Genomic DNA, 22172 nt, shown 5'->3' with positions numbered 1-22172 from the left:
CAGGAAAATCGGGGCAAACCGCAATTTACGCAGTTCTCAGAGGCCTGGGAGACCTCAGGTGATGACTGGGTTCTGTGCACACGATCCAGAGGTATTCTGGGTGGCAGAGTGGCCCCTGTGGGCTGAGTCCTGGAGAATGGCCGGGACTTCTTGACAGTAGCTGGATCTGGCACAGCCTTTCTTTCCCTCTTTCTCAATGATTATTATCACAACCACATTGTAACCGAACAAATACTTTAGAAAGGGAGAAAAACCCCACTCTGTTTCTGTCCACTAGAAGAGACTCTTGTGTAAACACAGTAGCAGTTTTAAGAGTCCCTGCCATTTCTTATCCGGCTTTTCCTTTTAACATTTTAGTTTAAGCGTTTTTCCATATTGCAGCACCATCGTCCGGCCGAATTTCAAGGCGGTTGATTTGGAATCAGTACAGGCCTGGGGTACGGCTGACCCTGCTTCTGCCGTTTATTTACTGTTTACCCCGGGTCGCCGCCCTCCTAGGAAGTTACTTGGCCTGGGATCCCCAAACCTTCGCGTGAGCTCTGTACACGCGCGCGAGACCACACACCGCTCTCTGTCCTGCTTTTAAAAACTAAGCCGGCTCAAGTGAATCTAAGAAGCCCTGATGACACTGGCGTCTGTGAGTGCCATCGGAAAGGAAACTTTACCTTCCTTGAATTCCCATTAAGCGCGGTGCCACCCTTCCTCGGCCCCCATCTAAGCGCGTCCACAAAGCTGAAACACTCCTGGATCCTGGGACAAAGTCTCACGGACCCACAGTTTTGGAGCGACTCGGGGAAGTGACCCCAACCGCCCTCTCGTCAGCTAAGTAGGCACGCCCCTCCTTTGATGGACAGGCGAACTCACCAATGAAGCCCTGGGGAGGTCCCTTTGGCTCGCTAGGGGGCGTGCCGCCTTGGCTCCCCTCCGGCCCATTCAGGGGAGCCGAAGGTGCCGTTGGGGCGGGGCCCGACGCTCAGCAGCCAATGGGAAGAGCACAGCGGAGGCTGGGGGGCGAGGCGTTCGGGGCTGGCGGCAGGAGCGGCCGCGGCTGAGTTAGGGCAGGGCCGGGGCTGCGCGGCCGGAGCGAGGGCGGGAGCCGTGGCCGGAGCCGGAGCCGGAGCCGGGGCTTGGAGACGCAGTCGCGGTAGGAGCGGGGCGCGCCGAGTGTCGGGAGACGAGCGGCGGCCCAGGTGAGGGACGCGCCGCGACGGTTGGGGCTCTGCGGGATGTGTGGGTGGGGGGGACGGACGCGGGGCGCTTGTTGGCAGCGGGGCCCGCGCCCTGTCAGGCCGCGGCCGCGCTCCGCGCCTGAGGGCAGCCCCTGGGGCCGCGTCGCCCGCGCGCGAACTTCCTGTAGCTGAGGGAGCCGGGGGCGGGGTAGGGGTGTTGAGGGGCGTCCGGGGGCGAGTCGCTGAGGGAGCCGGGGGTGGGGGACCGCTGTTGAGCGGCGCCCGGGGGCCGAGGGGAGCGCCAGAGGGGACGTAGAGGGGCCTCCGGAGGGCGCGCGGGGGCCGGGTTTCGAGGTGGGGTGCGGGGTCTGGGCGGGGAGCGGGGGGCGCCACAGGGGAGCGGACGAGTCCTCCTCGGCTCGGCTGAGACAGAAGTTGTGGAGCGGGACCCGTGGAGGTAAAAGTGCTGCTGCCCAAGCGGGATGGAAGACTCTCTGAGGGACTTAGCGAGGGGTGCGGGGGTTCCCTGGGCGGGGGGCGGGGGGGAGCGCAGGAGGAGGCGGCGGGCCGGTCGGCGTCACTTAGAAGGCAGGGCCCGGTCCTCGGGTGTCCTGGAGGGGAGGGGCGGCCAGAGCAGGCGGGACACTTATGCGGATGCGCTGGTTTGGGGCGCTTTGAAGACCGTCCTCCATTTCCTTCCTCCCCACCCTCCCTGTCCCTCACCGGCTCTACATGGGGTGGGCGGCGGTGCGGCGTGGGGAGCAAGCCCTTCCTTGTGAGCAGGTCCTAGGGCTGGGGGACAGGCAGGAGAGAGGCTGGGGGTGTTTGCCCCGTTGGCCCAAGGGGTCTTCCCAAATCGTGCTTTTTAGAAACGGGAGCTCCCTCCCTCCTCTGGAGTTTCCAGCCGTTGGGGCATCCGGAGAGGCCTGGGATTGGAGAGGTAGTGATTTCTGCCGCTCCGTTTCAGTGGCTCTTTAAGTTTCAGCTTCCACCGGAGGGGGTTGGCTTTCTTTTCAGACGGAGTTGGTCGGGGGGAGCGAGCTGTGCTGTCTCCTCGGGTCCCACACAGCTGCAGCCTTTGAGGGTTAGGCGCCTGAGGGAAGATGGCCTTCAGGTGTGGTCTGTGCGCCATTCCTGGGTCTTCCCTTTCTCTCCTTTACCCCAGTTGTCCTGTATTTCGGTGGTTAAGGAGGGTTGGCTACTCTGAGGCTCCACAGCTACTCATTACGCTGTTTACCAAACACTCCCTGGCTGTCCTGATGAAAATCAGGCCACCTCAGAGATTTTAAACCTGGGCTACAAGCGGTGAGCTCACACCAGTTTTTCCCTTTCTCTGCTGTTCCTTGGTCCCCAGTATTCCCAACATGCTGAAGGATGGGCAGGTTGGCGCCCCGGGCGAGGGAACCAAGCAGGTGGTCCCTGTTGAATGCTGGCCTTCCCCTTCCTGCCTGAAATTTCTTATTCCGCTTGAATCACCAGCCTGCCGCAGCCTCCCCATAAAAAGTCATTGAAGGGGAACCACTACAACTGGGATTTCTCTTGAGTCATGTGGGAAACAGTAATCTGTGTGCACTTACTTCTAGAGTTTCACAGTCTCCTTGATGAGGTTAGGTTAGTTGAGATATGAGATCACTACATCAAAAACTTTTCTGTGCTGTGTTTTTCTCTTGACAATCATCTGAGAGCTTTAAAGAAACTGGCCACGAGGCTGATGATATTTATTATGTGGGAAAGGAACGAGCACAGAAGAACAGAGAGATTAGGTCTGTGCTCCGAATTCACTTTTTGGGAGAAGAATGATAACTCATTTGAATGGAAATGTCATTCTTAACTCACACTATTGGGGAACTGGAACTTTATTATTTTTAGCCTCAAGTATGTAAGATATAGGTCATAAGATTTAAATAATCTAAAAGTAAGTATGTATAAAAGCAATATCTGGGTTTTGAACACAGCTTGTTGCTGAAACATATAGCTGGCTTTCCCCAGTCCTGGATGCCCAGTCCAGATTTCTGATGGCCAGGCAGTTTCTGGGGTGGGAGCTGAGGGGCATTTGTCTTTAAATTTTCTCATTTGTTTATCCACTTGGAAATCTGTTCAGACAAGGGCCTCATGCTCAGGTTTCCTTCCTCTGACTGGGTCACGGTTGATTCCAGGATGTTATGGAATTATCAAAAAGATGGCATAGATTTCTTAATAATAGTAAGAGCAGCTTGTGTTTAGAGATCATGATATCTGTTACCAAATGCTCTCTGGCCACCCTCACCTGGACCTCTCATCTGACTCGGGCCTGCCTTATCTGCCATCGGATTGTGCTGGTGACTTTGTGAAGGCCACCCTCTAGATTATTTTTGTAATGACCACATTCGTGTGAGTGATGGTGCTGGCATTTTTTTTTTTTCCAATTAAAATTGTTTGGAAGTGCGGCTGCATGCCTGAAGGCACCAGGGCAGTGCCTTCCTTAGGAAGTCAGCTTGCATTCCATGCGTAGAGACCTTTCTTTATGGCCCTGGCTGAGATCTTTCACATACCTGAAGGCATGTCAGTGCCTGAAACCTGGTTGCTGATGGGCTCAGTTCTGGCCCTGGGATGGCTGTGTAGGAATTCCTTCAGATTTTTGTATTCAAATGATTGTGCTCTGCCAACTGGAGATGATCTTTAAAGAAGAACTCAAAGCATTCTGTGCAATGCAACATTCCTGGCATACATGTAGTTCCAAAGGTAACTATTTCAGGGACAATGGCCATCTAAGAGCACAAGCTTTAGTATTTTGATTAAAGACACAACATGACAAAAATGCCTTACTTTAATATATTATCTTGCATTTATTCCCATGATTGTATGTTTATCTGTTTGCTTGGTAAAACAGAGCATCGTGGATTCTAGTTTTCTTGTTTCCTAGAATAAAAGCTTTAGTTTCAATATTAAAATGTCATTTGAGAGTGTCCTGACATTAGGCACTGAAAGAACAAGATATGAAAGTGTAGAAATGAATAAAATGCTGTCTCAGTGATCAAAGGCCTCAGCAAGACGCCTTAGGAAAATGAAGGGAGGGAAATTTTGCTATAACTTTAGAAAGAACATATGCAGTGGTTTGTATAATATTAATGTGCTCTATGGCTGTATGAGATTTATGTGACTTTTTCCTTCCCTTGAATGTGGGATTGTAGAGTGTAGATGGAGACTAGGAGCTCTGGGCTCGGTCCAGCGTCTTCCTGACTAATCCTGAGCCGAGGACAGCCACATACCTTAGGGTCTCAGTTTTCATGTTTGTAAAAGGAGAGCCTGAGAGGTTCTTAACTGTTTGAGAAACTGATAACAAGTACAGACCTGTTCCCAGAAAGCACACCTGTAGACAGCATCGGAGGCCTGGACTCCAGATTAGGAACTCCTGGATCATCTCACCTCTAAGCGCCCTCTCACCTCTGATATTCTATAATCCTATTTTCCTGGTCATCTTTGAGCTAATAATAATAATGCCTCATATTTATGGAAGACATTCCAGAGCATTTTCATCTCTCTCTTTTTTTTTAGTCCCCCAAACATTTCTGAGTGGTGTGGGTGGTGATGGATACTCCGTCTTAGGATAGGAGTATTCTTCTCCCTTCGAGAGAGGGGTACCAGGCCTGGCCACCACTTTAGTAGGATTACATAGCCAGCAGCCTGTCCTGGGACCAGAGTCAGGGCTCCTGATTGCCAGCCTGGGGTTTTTCCATTAGGTTTAGCTTCCTTGGTGGTTGTCATTATGAGTTATGTTTGGCAGTGTAAATATCTCAAAATGTGTCACTTACAGAGGAAATATTTGTTCATCTGCTGAAAGGACTGGTGTTTTTTTTTTTTTTGGTCTGAATTTGGATCACTAAACACCTTTCTTGACTCAAAAGGTTGCTTATTATGTTTTTGTTATTTTTTTTATGACATACTTTTCACTGGGAAATGTTTGTAGGACTTGAGTGTTTTGAGCATACTTGTTTAATGTTTATTGATTAAAGAGTACATTGAAATGATTACTTTCCAGTTGCATGGCACTTGAGAAACTTGTGAAATAAATAATTAAAAGAAAATTCCTAACATTTGACTTGTTCTGGTAAATCTGTCCTCACAGATGAGACTTTTACTGTAGCCTGAGAGGCACCTCCCTGAGCCCAGAGCCACTGGGTGGGTGGGTGGAGGTGGGGTGGGGAGGGTGTTTGAGAGTCAGGTGTGGATTGTGCCAACCGCCATGACTATCCACAGGGCTTCCTGTGGCCCTCTGGTCAGATTCTGAATAGTTTAGGGACATTTTTTCTTTTTTTCCAGTTTATTAACAGAGTACAGAGTATCAGCTACGTAAAGAAGTTGTGTATGCAAAAGTATACCAAAGTTTAAAGCCTCACAGATATTAAGTGGTTTATTACTGATGAAAAGACTCATCATAGTGAAGATGTGTTGAAGAATCAGACTTGGAGGAACTAGGATGCTCTACAGCACATATCTCTCAAATGTAGTATACATATGTGTTCTGGTATGTCTGATACCTGTAAGGAGACTGGACAACTTTCCAGGCATGGAAAAGGGTTATTTGCTCATTTCACAGTGCATTTCTTTAGAATACTGGAGAGACTGAGGCAGACCTGCACAGCCTCACTGAAGTCCAACATAGCCTGATGTCATGTGTCAGCTTCCTGGGAATTGCTCGCAAGAGGCAGTGGTGAGGTGAGGCTGTCAGAGGGCAAGGCTGGTGATGAAAGGTAAACTCCAGGCAGCTGCTACTGGGCAGAGGTGGCATCCAGTTGACTAGACTGCCTGCCATGAACTCTGCTAGTGTTTATGGGCCCTCCTCTGACCTGGGTCGGGCAGATCCCCTGGAGAAGGAAATGGCAACCAGCTCCAGTATTCTTGCTTGGAAAATCCCATGGACGGAGGAGCCTGGCGAGTTACAGTCCACAGGGTCACGAAGAGTTGGATACAACTGAGCACACGCATGCTATGATGCACACACACCGTGGCCAGAAAACTTGCATCTGTTGGCTCTCTTCTTCCAGAGGCCGGTCTGTGGTTTAAATATTGATAGAGTAGCAGAGTTGTTAGTAGTGAGCTGGGGAACTCCATTTCCTGAGCTGTTTGAAGGGAGTGTGCACTGATGAGGGGAAGTGTGCAGGGTGAAGGGAGCCTTCCTGGCCGCTGTGTGTGTAGTGCCCCTGATGCTTGGCTCTACTCACAGTTCTAGGATACTGAGATTCAGGTGACTGTTAGGAGGTGAGCTTAGAGGCCATCCCATCTTTGTGACAGTATCAGATGGGAGTAAGTACAAAGGAAGGGCAGACAGGAGGGTGGATCTGACTGCCTTCAGGACACTGCAGAGAGCTGACCTTCAGGGAGGTGACCTGGCAGTGGTTTTACTCTCCAGGCGGATGATGACTAGAAGGAGAGTCCCAGGCAGAGGTATGGAGTTGTAAAGAATGTGGAGGTGTGAGAGGGGCCCCCGAGGGTGGGCAGGCTTCATACTGTGTGACCTGCCTTGTAGGCCAGGCAAGGATTTGGGCCTCCTTCTGGAGGATGGAGGAGCTGTTTTGGGGTAGCAGACACAGCAGGTTGAAGCTCTGCACAGGAGTGAGACGTCAGGCGAGATGTCAGGGATGCAGATGGGCAAGGGGTGTTTCAAGTGGCTCATTTTAACAAAGTCACTTATGTCCCAGGAGGCTCACGGATTTCCGTGGAAATTCTTAGGAAGCAGTGCTAATCTCTAATGAGAGGGGCTTCCACAGTGGGATTGGCATCAGTCTTGACTCAATTTCTTTGCCTGTATTTACATTAGTAATACAGCAGCTGCCTGGGTTCTGCTTCTCTTTTCATATGGTTTATGCTCACAGATCCACACAGTTAGTGTGTATCTTTCACTGCCAGTTCCCACACACACACAAAAGTAATCTTGCAGTAGATATAGCAGGTAGCATGGCTTCAGAGCCACACAGCCCTGAGTTTGAGTTCCAGCTCCACTACTAGGCAATTTCCTTGGCCAAATGCTTCAGTATCTCCCAAACCAGGGTACTGACAGCCCCTCCTCATATGACGTGAGGAGGGTAATGTGTGAGAATGCACTGTAGACCCTGAGCTCAGCACCTGTGCCTGGTCTGTGGTGCCAACTCAGTAACATTGATATCCCTTGAAGTGCAGTGCCTACTGAGTGAATTGGCTAATTAAGAGAAAATACACCTTTACAGGTCTCAAACTGATGTCACACTATCCAATTCTACTGAAAATCCTAAAATGCAGTATTCTTTTCTCAGCCTAAGTCTATTCAGTATACTCAGACCTTTCCTTGGTGACTCAGGGTCACAGGGATCCTGTTGGGGCGGTTGATGTGGACGAGGCTTCCAACCCTGTTTGGAATACCCTCCCATCCTGCCACTGACAAGGCCTGTCTTGTCTGTTCTCCTCCTCTAAGCTTCTCTCTGATTCTGTCCCCTTGGTTGGGATGAAGGCCTGAAGGCAATCTCTCCCTGGATTTTGAGGGCAGCCCTGCCACACAGAGGCCTTGTTCCCATCTGGGCTGGTGATTCTGTGCTCGAATTGAGCATTACATAGGCTATTAGAAAGCCTGACCCTGACCTTTGGTGTTGTGACTAGCTTTAGTGACTCAGAGTTGGAAGGGACCCTGTTTGATGGTGACAATAGCTCATACTCAGGTAATGAAAAATATAAAGACTTGAAAAAGCAAATTGTAAAGCAATAGGTACACTCATCACATGTGTAAAATATTAAAACAATATACAGTGACTATAGTTAAGGTTGTAGAATAATGGAAAGTTTCTTCTTGATTTCCGCACTGTTACATTGCCTTTTTACTTTAAAAATTAATATTTAAGCAATAAGTTGACTCCATAATTAAATAAATAAACTGCTTGGTTGCATAGGCATTTTCAGTTTACCAGGAATCTTCCCATAGTCCTCATTTTGTTTTCAAAACAGCCTTGTTGGTCTGCTCCCCTCTTCATTTCCAGAGGAGGATAAGAGGGAGGTATGGAGGGTCAGTGGTTTTGCCTGAGGCTGGCCAGCCAGGACCCCATGTGGGCCTCAGCCTGAGTCCATAGTTCTTGGACAGCCCAGTTATGGGGGTCTCTGCTGCAACCTGCAGGGTGGTCTTTAACATAGAGAATAAACTGTGGCTAGTGCTTTGAAGTTTCCTACTGAATACATGAAATTTTATTATTGTAAAGTGATACCCAAGCCATAGTTTGTGAACATTTTCATATTTTAAACAATGCTTGTGTTCCATGGTATCCAATTATGTTGTCGCCAACTAAGTGTGCCAAGTGTGAGCTGTGATCTTCAGAAGAACCACAGAGCAGGCTCTGCAGCCCATGTCGACCTCCGGGCCTGCTATTAGTGGGTTCTGTAGCTGGCTGATTGCTGGAGGAGAGAGCGGGCCTACCTGGGTGCTGTTTAGCTGAGACGTGACGATGTTTTAATTAATGAAGTGATTGTGCCCTCCGCACCAGTGAAGGTGTCATCAATTAAGGAGCCTGGCAGCCAGTGAGGAGGGCAGAGCAGAGGCTGGGCATTGCCGTCTGGGACAGGCCTCTGGCTCTGGGGGCTCTTAGGGGACCCTACAGGAAGCTTTACGCTCCTGCTCATTCAGTTTTTGCTACAGATGGAGTTAACTCCACTTTACACAAGAGTAAACCAAAGCTCTGAGAGATGAAGTGACCTTCACGGGGTCACTGGCAGAGCTGGCCCTCGGCCTGACTCTGAAGCCACACTTATCTGCTGTCTTGAATAGGTGCATTCTGAGTCACTTGTCCTCAAATATGAAAAAAATCTGTAAGTTAATCTTCCTTCCCCACCTCTCGGAAACACAGAAAAGAGGTAAGTTATGTAGTCTTTTGTTTAAGACAGGATCTCTGCCTGCAACTAACTTGATAAAGATAATCCAAGAGTTTGCACTAATGTATGCAGTGGGGAGATACGGCATAAAGGCAGAGGCTTTCGAACAGCTGAGCTGGGACTTCAGAGCTCCTGGCTTCGGTGGGAGTGCTCCTGCCTCATCTTCCACTAGCTGCTTTCTGAAAGGTGCTGTATGAGATTGAAAAAGCGCTCACTTAGGGGAGAAGAAATTACATTTCTGTCAAGCATCCGTTTGCACTACACTGCATAAAATTGCAGAAGAGCGTCACATTTCATTGGCATGACAGCATAGGAAGATCATCTGTACAGGTAAATTACAGCAGATGTTTGTTTTTATGCTTGTAAATATCAGTCACTTTTATGTCAAAAGACTTCCTTTGCTTTCTGGTCTTTTAAAAATTGAAGGCACAACATAGAAAATAGAGTTCTTTTGAATACAGAACTCTTTGTGTTCTACTTTCCATATGCTTTGCGGTATAAAGTTATCTTAGAAGCAGTAGCTGCACCTACTAACTGACTGCTTTGTTCCCAGCTTCAGAAGAGGCTGGAGAGCTGTGTTGCCCCTGTCTGTCCTCACAGAGACACTCGAGACTCCCAGGTTGCCAGTTTGGACGTGAGGGTACTGCAGGCAGTGAGACCGTGTGCTGAGCCCAAGGTCCCCAGGGTTGTAGGCAGGGGAGAGAGTTTGAAGCCTGCACTGGCTACATTGTGTTGAGGGTGAGAAAGATTCCTGGTAAACTGAAATTTTACCAGTGGTAAAGAATCCACCTGCAATGCAGGAGATGCAGATTGATTCCTGGGTTGGGAAGATCCCCTGAGGAGGAAATGGCAACCTACTCTAGTGTTTCTTGCTCAGAAAATCCCATGGGCAGAGGAGCCTGGCAGGCTACAGTCAGTCCGTAGAGTCGAGAAGAGTAGGACATGACTGAGCGCACACACCCGCCGCCTGGCTACCTGTCCCTGTCTCTCCTCCTCAGTCTACACTGTTACAGTTGTGTTATTCAGATCCCCTTAAATATTTTATCAAATATTCTTCCATGTTATAATCATTGTTCTTAAAAAGATTTTTAATGGTTGTGTAAGCCTGTTGATGTAATGAGATTAAAACATTCCCCGATAATGGACATTTTATGTTATTTCCACTTTTATTTTTTTGCTTTATTGTAGGTGCATTTGCAGTTGACAATTTCATTTTTCTTTTTTCATTTGTATAATTAGCTCCCTGGGTATAAATTCCCAGAACTAGAATTCTTGGATTAAAGGATATGAACATCTTAGAGTTTTCTGAAAGCCTGCTCTGTCACTTCTGGGTTTATATTTCTGATTTTTAAGAGAAAAAAATTGAGATTTCTTTTTCCTCTTTAAATTACTTTGGCCTTTAGAACTTTCAAGTATCTGTGAGATAAACTTTTGTGAGGTTTTCTTAAATGAGTCATATTTCCTCCCAAGTTTCTGGATATAATTTTACTTGAATGAGATATTTTACTTCATAAGCAAGAAGAAGTCTTTGAAAAAGTCCTTACTACTTTCTTTATTAATCACCTGAGCTGACGTTCTACATTCCCTTAGTGGTAAACATTTGTGATTGCATTCTTTCATCAATTCAGTTGTCATGATGCTCTGAACCAGGGTCTGACTGAGAACTTGTTTTCTTTTCCTCACTTGTAATATGCATATTGGGAAAGACCATGGAAGATTGTTTCTGCTGATGTCATCTCCACCAGGACAGCCTAGGGGATCTCGCCATCCTTTGCATTTCTCTGTAGCTCTGAGGGACATTCCTGTCTCTGCCATTACTAGAGGCAAACATTCCAGAGAAGTACTGGGACATTCATACTGTTGGTGTTTACTCTTTTTCTTTTCTTCCTTTCTTTTTGGCTTGTTTGTTTTTCCCTTCTGAAGTCACCTTGTCCTTTCCCGTGGATTGGCTTACCTTTTCACATTCCACTGTTCTTAGGTGTTCACCTGCAGATTGAGCAGAGTCCTGTTTTCTTTCCTGGTGGCTCATTTCTCAGGGTCTGCAAAGGAAAAACTGCTTAGCAAGGTCAGGAGGGCCCTGGGTGGGGAGCAGTGGCCAGACCTCAGCCCTCACCCTCGGGTCCCCGCCCCTGGATGCCTGCTGCTCGCCTCTGTTGCACCTGAAGGAGGCTGTTTCCTCTTTAGTTCTCTGGCCTTATCCTGGACAAAAACTCCTCTCTTCTTGGTTCCTCTTATCCTTGCTAAGAAAGTCTGATGTTCACAACACATCAAAACATCACTACATATTAAGGCAGAAATAAGAGGAAATAATCACAAACTACACAGAAGCATGGCAGGAGCTTTGTTTCTTAGGCACAAGTGAGTTTTTGATGCCAGTGCTGTGGGCCTGACTGTATTGGCTCAGCTAGTGCTGCCTAGCTTCCTGCTTCCCTTTGCCATCTGTTTATTCAGTCAGTAAACCCAAATTTTAGAGTAATGCTTTGTTCTGTGCTTGGTCGTCTGCGTTTTTATTACACACATGGAAATTGTACTTTGCCCTGGTTTCCACAGATGCCTAAACATGTCTGGTGGCTGTTGCCTGGTCAGCTGGCTGAGCTGTGGTTTGTGTGTAAGGTGAAGATGCTGGTAGTGGCTGGATGGAAGCCCTAAGGCTTCCTGTGGCTTCTCAACCAAGCTAGATGGTAACCACTAAGCTCCAGAGGTACACGGTCATACTTCCCTTTGTCCTTTCCGCATTTCCTGTTTTATTTCCTGAGAAAGCTCTGCCCAACTGCCCCAGCTTGGCAGGGTGTGGCCTGGAATGGAATGGGGTGACTATTTCAGGACATGGACCTTTGAACCATGAGGCATGATTCCTCAGCAGCCCTTAGCCCCAGCTTTATTCTGGGTTGGACAGACTGCACATTATTCCATCAAGTTTCTTCTGCTTTTTAGAACTGGGGCAGGTGACTGGAGCCCAGAGTTAGGCTTTACCTGATAGTCTCACAGAAAAGGGGCCTTGAAGTGGGGCCAGAGCTGGTAGTCTGGCCATGCAGAGGTCGTGGAAAAAAAATTTGATTGGATGATTGGAGTGCTGCAGTATGCCTCCTTTTATGAAAATGTAGTGAAGTGGTTACTACAGTAAATTCCAGACTTTTGTTATTTTGCCCTTTAGATTTCTTTCTTTCTTTCTTGGTCTTGCAGGTATAGGTCTGAAGTTGCTTAGTTGGGATTGGACTGGGCTGTCTCATTACCTCCCTTTAAAGCTCAGACAATTTTGTTTCCATAATTGGAATAAATTCCAGAATTGCTCTTTTGGACCTGTGCTAGTTTGTCTACAACTTCCACTAAGAACTTGCAGGTTCGTGAAATTTAGAAATAGTTACAATGGCATGCCCTCTTAACTTATAAGTAAAAAGGCAGGGGGGAAAAACCCCAAACCTTTAAATCCTTGCCTTATAAAAACTTAATGTTAGTGGTGTGACTGGAAGAGGGGGAGGCCCACTGTCAGCGGCAAACTGTCAGCACCCCTGCCCTGCCCCGAACTCCTGGGGAGTGGGTAAGAGGAAGGAGCTTTCCCTTCTTGGGGTGGAGGTGGAAGATTCCAGTATCCAGAGTCTGTGAAGTGCTGCTTCTGGGCCCTCTGCAGGCTCCTGCTGTTGATGGGGGCCTGACTTTTCATCTCAGGTTGTTCTCTGCTGTAGGAGGGCCTTCTTGGAGCAGTGGGTCGAGCCCTGCTGAGTAATGGTCACGGGCCAGCCCAGTGTTCTGTGCTGCAGGTGTAGTCGCGAGTTTATTGCCTGGGCTTGAATCCCCGTTCTGCAGTTTATTGTGGGTCCTTGGGAAGTTCCGGATCTTTCTGTGCCTCAGTTACCTCACTTCTAAAATGGGCACAATGAGAGGATTGTTGTAAGGGCAGGATGAATAAGTATGTGCCGTATACTTGCCTGGGACAGTGTTGCACTTTGAGAGCCCCATCTAGTGTGGCCATTGCGTGCCTCTAGGCCTCCCAACTGTCCTGCCATGTGACTCTTTGATTCTGACTTTGCAGTTGAGGAAAGAGGCTCACAGAAGCTTAGTAAGTCCTCAGACCCAGATCTGCCTTAAAGTTCTCTCTTCAGTGCATTGGTGGCTCCCCACAGGGAACCGGGTTCCCCAGGGCAGTAGAGGATGATTACAAAGGACTATACCCACCAGGTGTACTTTGTAGATGTATTTTTTTTTTAACTGCCCTTGTACACACACAAAGACACACAGACACACAAAACATTTACATGTTACTGTATAAAAATGATGCTATTATTATGATTAATAAAATAACAATTCATTTTAAAGCTTGAATTTATTGTAGTCTTTTGGCATCTTGATTTCCTGAATCATTGAATCAAAAAGTACTATCGTTTAGGAATCTCAGGACCTTGTTAGTCTTAAAACAAAGCATCCTTTTGTGGGGAGAATTCAGTAACTGTCTATTGTTGCCCTTTTCTTGCCCTATATCTTCGCATATGTCCTTCTGTATTTCTGGCATCTGGATGCCTCCTCAAGGACCACTGGGCTTAAAACTAAACATTCAGAAAGCAAAGATCATGGCATCTGGTCCTATCACTTCATGGCAGATAGATGGGGAAACAGTGGAAACAGTGATAGACTTTATTTTCTTGGGCTCCAATATCACTGCAGGTGGTGACTGCAGCCATGAAAGTAAAAGACACTTGCTCCTTGGAAGAAAAGCTATGATCAACCTAGACAGCATAGTAAAAAACAGAGACATTACTTTGCTGACAAAGGTCCGTCTAGTAATAACTATGGTTTTTCCAGTAGTCATGTATGGATGTGAGAGTTGGACTATAAAGAAGGCTGAGTGCTGAAGAATTGATGCTTTTGAACTGTGGTGCTGGAGAAGACTCTTGAGAGTCCCTTGGACTGCAGGGAGATCCAACCAGTCCATCCTAAAGGAAATCAGTCCTGAATATTCATTGGAAGGACTGATGCTGAAGCTGAAGCTCCAATCCTTTGGCCACCTGATGCCAAGAGCCAACTCTTAGAAAAGACCCTGATGCTGGGAAAGATTGAAGGTGGGAGGTGAAGGGGACGACAGAGGATGAGATGGTTGGATGGCATCACCGACTCAATGGACATGAGTTTGAGTGAACTCTGGGAGTTGGTGATGGTCAGAGAAGCCTGGCGTGTTGCAGCCCATGGGGTCACACAGAGTCGGATGTGACTGAGCGACTGAACAGCATATGTATATATATAAATAATTCAGTGAATTCCTGCTCCCTCCTCTGAGGCTCTAGTTTGCAGAATACAATCCTGAAGCCAAACTGCGGACTTAAAGGCTAGGGCCTGCCCCCGGTGAAGCTGCCTATTGCATGGTGGCCACCTTGAGAGGCCTTTTCTCTTCTAGGAGAGCCCTCCTCTTTGTTAGATTTTGCTCTGTAATTTTACTGCCCTACTCACCTAACCTTGGTCATTAGTGTTCTGATACATGTGCTTGAAACTCAGCACTATGTGTTTTGACCTGTATTTGGGTCTCAGATCTCCTTCAGAATTTCATGAAAATAGATTCCATGCCACCTCTCCACCCTACTAAGGGGCTCAAACATTTTTTGCATGCAATTCCAAGAGATTCCTAAGTCCCCATTCATTTTTTGAACAAATAGTTGAATTTCTATCATGCGCAAGGCACAGTTCTAGGCTCTGGGGCCATAGAAGGAACTCAGTAGACCAGGCCTTACATTTTACTTGGGGGAGACAGAACACGGTTAGACAACTCGTGTCCCATACAGAGGGAAGGCTGGCCTCGGGTGCTGGAGCCTCCAGGCCTCATACCCCCTGCTTAGCGGTAGGCTCTTTGCCAATCTCCCAGTTCCCTTTCACCCTCCTGAACTGGTTTTTGAGGTTATCATCATTGTCATAAAGATTTTAGAAGATTTAATGTTTATTGAGGCTTATTTTTTGCCAATACTATACCTTTCCATGCATGATTATACTTATTCTTGTGACAACTTTGTTTTGAGGTGGAAAACTGGCCTTAAGAGAGGTTAAGTGACAGGTCTCATAGCTAGGAAGGGTGATGCTTATGATCAATGTGCAGTTTAGGGTTGCGGAATTCATCAGAAATGGCAACCAAAAATTTAATGTGACCATTTTGCCCTGGACATGTCCATTCTCTGACTGGTTCCTTTAGTAGTCAGATATTTAATTTTTACCTGACTGTCACGTCAAATTGCCTTGCTCAGGATGGAAACATGAGTGGAACATGCTTTCAGGCCTCTACATGGTGGCCGTTATAGACACTTGGAGTTACCATATATAGAGAGAGAGAGAGTTGTTTTCTTGTTTCAATTTTTAAGGCACTACCCAATGAACAGACTAACTTCCTGAAAAGTTGCTTTGAGAAAAACTTTGTATCCTCTGCAGAGGGTGGAATAAAACAGGGTTTGTGCTCTTGACGCAGCTCCTGACATAACAGAACCATTATTCTGACTGGAAATTTGCAAGCTGCCATTGCCCTGGCATTAGCAGCTGTTAGTTCCTTAAATATTTGCATTTAATAACTTCATATCTCAGCTTTCTTCTACGGCTTGCTGCAACTTCATGTCATACAAAGAACTGCACCTTTGCAGTTATTTTGAAACAGGACTAAGTGCTAGGGTGAAGTTTCTCTATAGCCATCTCATGTCATGGAGGAGCAGCTGGACTGTGGGTCTGGCTCAGTGTTACTTAAATGCTGCAGTGTCCAGCCATTCTTCTGGGATTTTTGGGTTCGGAGAAGCCCTGAGGCTCGGAGGGGAAAGTTGTCCCTTTGTTATTTGACCAAGGGGTGCTTGTTGGAAGTCTAGTCCTGAGAAAGTCCAGAAGATATTCTAAGTGGAGCTTCCAGTCTAAAGGGTGAGGCAGGTTTGGAGGAGTCTAGGTTTGCAAGCCCAATAGAATGGAGATTAGGGAATGAGGGGTTAGGGTGATGGACAAGAGAGAACCTGTAGGATTTCTGAGCAGGATGGGATGGACAAGGCAGCTGTTGTGGCTTCTTTCCTTGGCTTCTCTTCTCAACCATGCACAGGGACAGAGGCCCTGGAATTCCCTGTTCCAGTAACCCCAGCATGATTTTGAGATGTGTTTGGGCCTCTTCCCTGGCTGTGTTCCACAGAGGGTGGACCGTGCCATCATGGACACACGCCTCAGGCTGAGACGTGGCCAGACGGTGGCTGTGTACAGGGCGTGTACGTGTTGATGGGGCTGGGGTGCCCCACAAGTACACCAGGGGTCCTTGTGGTACAGGCCCCTCACTGTTGTGGATCCACTGTGTATTTGACCTCTGTAAATGATGAAGTCCTTGCTTAGTTTCTGAGTGTGCTTGTCCCACACCATCTCTGCTGCTTATGGCCACGTGCAGAGCTTGAAGTTATCCTTCCCTGTCTGACAGCTGGGACTTGGGGAGGTGGGTTCAATATCAGGCCTGTTTCCTACTCAGCTGTTCTTAGCATTAATCCAGCCACACCAGAGGAGGACTGCTTGCGCTGTGCCATTTACACAAACCCTGCTTCTCGGGCTTAGCTGATGGAGGTCTTTGGGATTTTGTTAGCATTCTGGCACAGTATCAGAAGGATTCCAGTCTACATCACGGTCTTTGTTAGAGCTCACATTTTATTTCCTCTCTAGCCTGGAAGATTCAGTAAACAACTTTAATACTGTCATATAGAACTTTAACTTGCAGCATAGCACAGATAAATCTGGCTTGGGGGTAAATAGCTCTTCTAGAAGCAAGTCAGTTCACTTCAGCAGCAGCAAAGCAGTGTTTACAAGAACCTTTCCGGGCACATTCTTCTTGTACCTTCTTGTCCTCTGGGATGGGAGGGACACCGTGTCTCAGTCACTTGTCCAGCTGCGGTGTCGCCCTGTGACTGTCCCAGGGCTGCTGGGGCTGAAGTGCCTCTCGGGTTGGAGATGGAGGTGAGCGTGGGACCTGCCCGAGGACTGTGGAGCCTTCAGTGTGTCCCCAGCTCAGAGAGTCACTAGAGCTGGTCTGAAACTGTGTCCTCACCAAAGAGAGAAAAATAAAGATTTGGTAGTTTTTCTGTGTTAAGGTTAGCAACTGTCTTTTCTTGGGAAGGAGTCTTTTGGTATAAGATTGTGACCTTTGTATCTCTTAGTCTGAAAATGTCTTTTCTTTTGGTGGTGGTGATATGAGCTGGTAGTTTTTTAAAGAGTACACTTACTTGACAAAATAAAGTTAGCAGCCTTCTGTAACTTGCCTCCAAAAGTCTATAAAGGATTTTGGTATAACTCGGACAATCAGTTGCACGTATGTAAAGAATATGGTGTGATAGGTTTGACACATGAGCACACACATGCAAGATAATGAACATGTCTATCAACCCCCAAAGTTTCCCTGAGCCCCTATGGCCCCTCCTGCCTGCCCCTCACTACTCCCAGGTGGATGTTGGTCTGTTTTCTGTCACTATAGATTAGCTTGCACTTTCTACAATTTTATATAAGTAGAATCATACGCTGTATACTTTTTTTTCAGTCTGGTTTCTTACACTTCTTATAAATTATTTTGAGATTCATCCCTGTCATAACATATATCAATATTTCATTCTTTTTAATCCAGTGTATAGATATGCCACACTTTGTTTATTCATTCACCTATTTTTTTTTAGTATATTAAAAAAAGTCACTTTCTTTTTTAAAATTTTAATTTGTGTATTTTGGGCTGCCCTGGGTCTGCATTGCTTGGCATAGGCTTCCTCTATTGTGGCAAGCAGGGGCTTCTCTTTTGTTGCGATGCGTGGGCTTCTCATTGCGCTGGCCTCTCGCTATGGAGCCGGCCCTCGGTACGCAGGCTTCAGTAGTTGCGGTGCATGAGCTCAGTGGTGGCCAACGGGCTTAGCTGCTCCGTAGTATGTGGGATTTTCCCAGACCAGGGATTGAGCCCATGTCCCTGCATTGGCAGGTGGATTCTTATATACAGAGCCAGCAGGAAAGTCCCTCATTCACCTACTGATGGACCTTTGGGCTGTTTGTAGTTAGGGCTATTACAAATAAAGCTGTTATGAACATTTGTGTATCCAGACATGCTTTCATAGCTCTTGGGTAAATACTAGAATGGTACACCTTGATGATGGCGATGTTGGTTTAACTTTTTAAAACACTGCCTAAATATTCTCTATTTCTAAAGTGAGTGAGAATTCCAGTTCCTCCATGTCTTTGCCAATACACGATATGGTCATCTTTTTAATTTTTGCCATTTTAATAGGTCTGTAGTAGTGTCTCACTGTGGTTTTAATTTGCATTTCCCTGATGACTAGTGATGTTGAGCATCTTTTCAAGTGTTTGTTTGCTGTCTGAATATCTTCCTTGGTGAACTGCCTATTAAAATCATTTGCCCATTTAAAAAGTTGGGTTGCTTATTTTATTAATTAGTTTTGAGATTTCTTTTGTATATTCTGGATACAAGTCCTTGTGAAATTTATGATTTACAAATATTTTGTCTCAGTCTGTAGCTTGTCTTGTCTTCATTCTCTTGGCAGTGTTTTTTGAAGAGCAGAAGTTACAAAAAAATTAATAAAGTCTGTTCTTCTATGGTTTGTGCATTTTTGGTTGGTGTCATAGCTAAAATCTTTGCCTAACCAAGGTCACATGTTTTCTTATAGAGGTTTTGTAGTTTTAGTTTTTACATTCAAGTCTATGATCCATTTTGAGTATTTTTGTGTGTATGGAATAAGGTATGCTGCTGCTGCTAAGTCACCTCAGTCGTGTCCAGCTCTGTGCGACGCCACAGACGGCAGCCCACCAGGCTCCCCCGTCCCTGGGATTCTCCAGGCAAGAACACTGGAGTGGGTTGCCATTTTAAGGTATGGATGAAGTTAATTTTTTTGCCCATGGATGTCCAGTTGTTTCAGTACTACTTACTTGTTGAAAATTCCTCCAGATTCGGCAGGGGCTTAGTTTTTAGTCAGTGAAATCCAAAAGTCTGGGAGTTGGGGCTCTAGGCACACAGATCTTGTCCCTTTCATGACTGTTTCCTGTTCTCATCAGGTTTCATGTAGCCTGGCTTTCTCTTTATTTTGTGTCTTAAGCCCCTTGATGGCAGAGGTGCTGTCGCTGGGCAGTGTGTGAGTAAGGGGCTGGGAGATGCCTGCCGTGATCCTGTGTGGTCTCATCCTCAACTCTGGGCCTTCCAGAGGTCTGGGCACAAAGCCTGAAAGATCTTCCTGGTGGGTGGGTTCCAGGCAATGCCTCTTTTCCAGAGGTGACTGTGGAGGCCTGCCAGGTATAGGGAGGTGCAGGGACAATGCGCCTTCTGTGCCTGGGCGGGTGGGGATGCACCCAGGCTGGGGTGTGGCTGCCGTTGAGGAAGTCGGGGGCGGGGGGGTTGGTGAGGGGGCATTCTCATCTGTGTGGCCTGGCAGCAGTGTGACCTGTTATCAGCCTGAGAAAACATGGCTCCATTCTGGGCTCCTGGTTCCCCCTCAGCCTAGCTTTATGACTGTCTGTGAGGGAATGGGTATTCATTCTTCTTTTCTCTTCAGTCACACAGCGGTCCGAGAGGCCCCCACTTTTGTACTGCTACCCAGCAGCTTCATAGGGGGCAGTACAATTTCCGTCTGCTCTTTGGCCTGCGTGCGGTTCTCTTGGCTCGTGCACCGCTGGTCGCACTGGTACTAGCAGTTAGTGCATCACCTGCACCTAAAAGCAGTGGAGCCTGTCCTCTGCTCTGAGCCCTTTTCCTGTATTATCCACCTAGTTCTCATAGCAGTGCTATGCGGTGGCTACATTTTACAGATGAGGAAACCAAGGTACAGAGAAGGCCAGATGTCAGAAGTCTTTTGGCTGTGCTTTCCATTATTCAGTGTTGGAGAAGGGATTTCATTTAACATTGGTCATTAACTCTCATTAAACAAAATAGAGATAGTGGTTTATGGGGCTCTCTCTTCTAAGTCTTCATTTCCATATCAGCAGTGGGGAGCAGTTGAACCATTTGATCAGATTAAGATTCTTTAGTGGCTCCCAATAAACTCCAAACTTGTGATCTGGCCCCTGCTCACCTCCTCAGCCTCATCTCTTGCCACATTGAACTTCTGCGGGTTTCCCTCCTCACCTGTATCTTCCACAAGCCCTGTTACATTGGCTGTAGATGCCCTTTCTTCCCACTGTGCCTACTGAACTTCTACTTAGCCTTCAAAACCCAGTTCTAGTTTTACCCCCTTCTCCTCGATTTAAGGCGTCCTATCCCTGGGCCTGCAGACTGCAAGGTCCACACTTGCACCAGTGCGTCTCAGGTCTGGTATGACTGGCCTACTGTCTGCTGGTTTCCCACCGGGCCAGGTGAGGTGGAGGGCAGGGACTGCCTTGTACCTTTGAATTCACTGTTCTTAGCTTGGTAGTTGGTAAAGAATCCACCTGCAATGCAAGAGACCCCCTGCAGTGTAGGAGATGTGGGTTTGATCCGTAGGTAGGGAATATCTCTTGGAAAATGGCAATTGGCACACACCCCAGTATTCTTAACCTGGGAAATCCTTTGCACAGAGGAGCCTGGCAGGCTGCAGTCCATTGGGTCACAAGAGTTAGACATGATTTAGTGACTAAACCACCACCACCAACAGCTTGGTAATGGCATATAATAGAAGGCAAACATTTGTGGAATGAATGAATGTGACATGGATGATATGAGGACCCTCAGTTCTCAGGCCTGTTAGTTTGTCATCATCCGTCCCTGCGAGTGCCCAGGGCAGCCTTCATGGGGGAAATGATGTTGATGCATTTAAAAAGCATTATTCAGTGATTCCTTTCAATCCTGAATGAGGCTTACATAGATCTTTTTCCCCCTTCTCTGAGAATGAGTTCTTCTATTGTGTTAAAAATGCATATACGATTTCTTTGACCATCTTTTAAGTGCTTGCTGTGCTTGTGCGTGCTGTCGGTTCAGTCATGTCCGACCCTTTGCAACCCTATGGACTGTAGCCCGCCTGGCTCCTCTGTCCATGGGATTCTCCAGGCAAGAACACTGGAGGGTGCTGCCGTGCCCTCCTCCAGGGGAGCTTCCCGACCCAGGGACTGAACCCGCGTCTCCTGCATCTCTTGCATTGGCAGGTGGATTCTTTACAACTAGCACCACCTGGAAAACCCATCTTCTAGATCATAAATTTGACCATCTTTTAGATCATAAATTTAAGTTTCTATATTTTCACAAATGGGTGTGATGCCATTGTAATTTTTGTAGTAAACTCAATAAATAAATTTTGAAATTTTCTTGGCAGTGTTGGGGCCAGCAAGGATTGATTAGAATGGATCAAGTTTAATCTGATGTCTCTTTCTGAAGGAGAAAGAAGTTTGGCAAGAAATGTTAACTGTGTTTAAGTACAGAGAGCTGCTTAGAGATGTTCTGCTGCATTTCACTGTAGTCCACATGCCCGTGACTGTGAGTTTTACCCCTGAGTTGCTTTAGTTCAAGGACTTTTAGACTTTTGGCTGATGGACTCTGAAGCTGGACTCCCCTGGGTTGTTCAGATATGAACTTTTGAATTAGTTCCAGTTCATTGCATAATGTATTTTTTGCTTTAATTACTAGGAGGCAGGATTAATCGGTTTCTCCTGTCTACTTTCATAATGCTATGTGTGGTGGGGGGAAGGAGATAAGAGAACAGAAGGTTAAATTATATCTTTGTGAACACGGGTTTCAGTTTTATTTGGTGACAGTCCATTCCTGCTCAGCACACATCTGACTTCCGAACATGGTGCCAGTGTGTGTAGTCTCTCCTCCTGAACTCAGAATGGGCGGTCTTGAACCACCATGGTGGGTGGCCAGGGATGTCCCTGAGGGGAAGAGCCAGCTGAGTTTAGGGGTGTTGTCTAGGGGCTTGAGATAGAATTCTCCTCCACGGAGAGCTAACCAGCTTGAATGCTGACAGTAGAGATCAATGTTCCAGCCCCTGCCACGTGGGAGATACTTCACATGCCTTATATCCAGCCCTTACCACAGTGCTTCCAGGCTAATACTATTGTCTCCTCTTTATACATAAAGGAAACCAGTCCAGAGGTAACTAAGATACTCACTCAGTATTATGCCTCTAGCAAGTGCAAAGCCAAGGTTTGAAGCCAGGTCTGTCTTGGTCTTTCCCCTGTAACATGGGGCTGGTGAGTGAGCTCCTT

General features: G+C 47.0%; 1 protein-coding gene across 2 annotated transcripts in view; it reads left to right on the top strand.

Moving 5' to 3' along the window:
- Positions 1-1060: 1060 nt before the first annotated feature.
- The window catches only part of PACSIN2 (protein kinase C and casein kinase substrate in neurons 2), a 112289-nt gene continuing 91177 nt past the window's right edge, over positions 1061-22172 (top strand). For both annotated transcript variants that reach the window (XM_052639314.1, XM_052639312.1), the window contains exon 1: positions 1061-1190. The gene's annotated coding sequence lies outside the window, so the exon portion shown is untranslated. The remainder of the gene's footprint in view (positions 1191-22172) is intronic.

This window comes from Budorcas taxicolor, chromosome 5, assembly GCF_023091745.1.
Source record: "Budorcas taxicolor isolate Tak-1 chromosome 5, Takin1.1, whole genome shotgun sequence".
NCBI classification, from domain to species: Eukaryota; Metazoa; Chordata; class Mammalia; order Artiodactyla; family Bovidae; genus Budorcas; species Budorcas taxicolor.
Note: the sequence above shows the minus strand (reverse complement) of the source record. Positions and strands in the feature narration are given on the sequence as shown.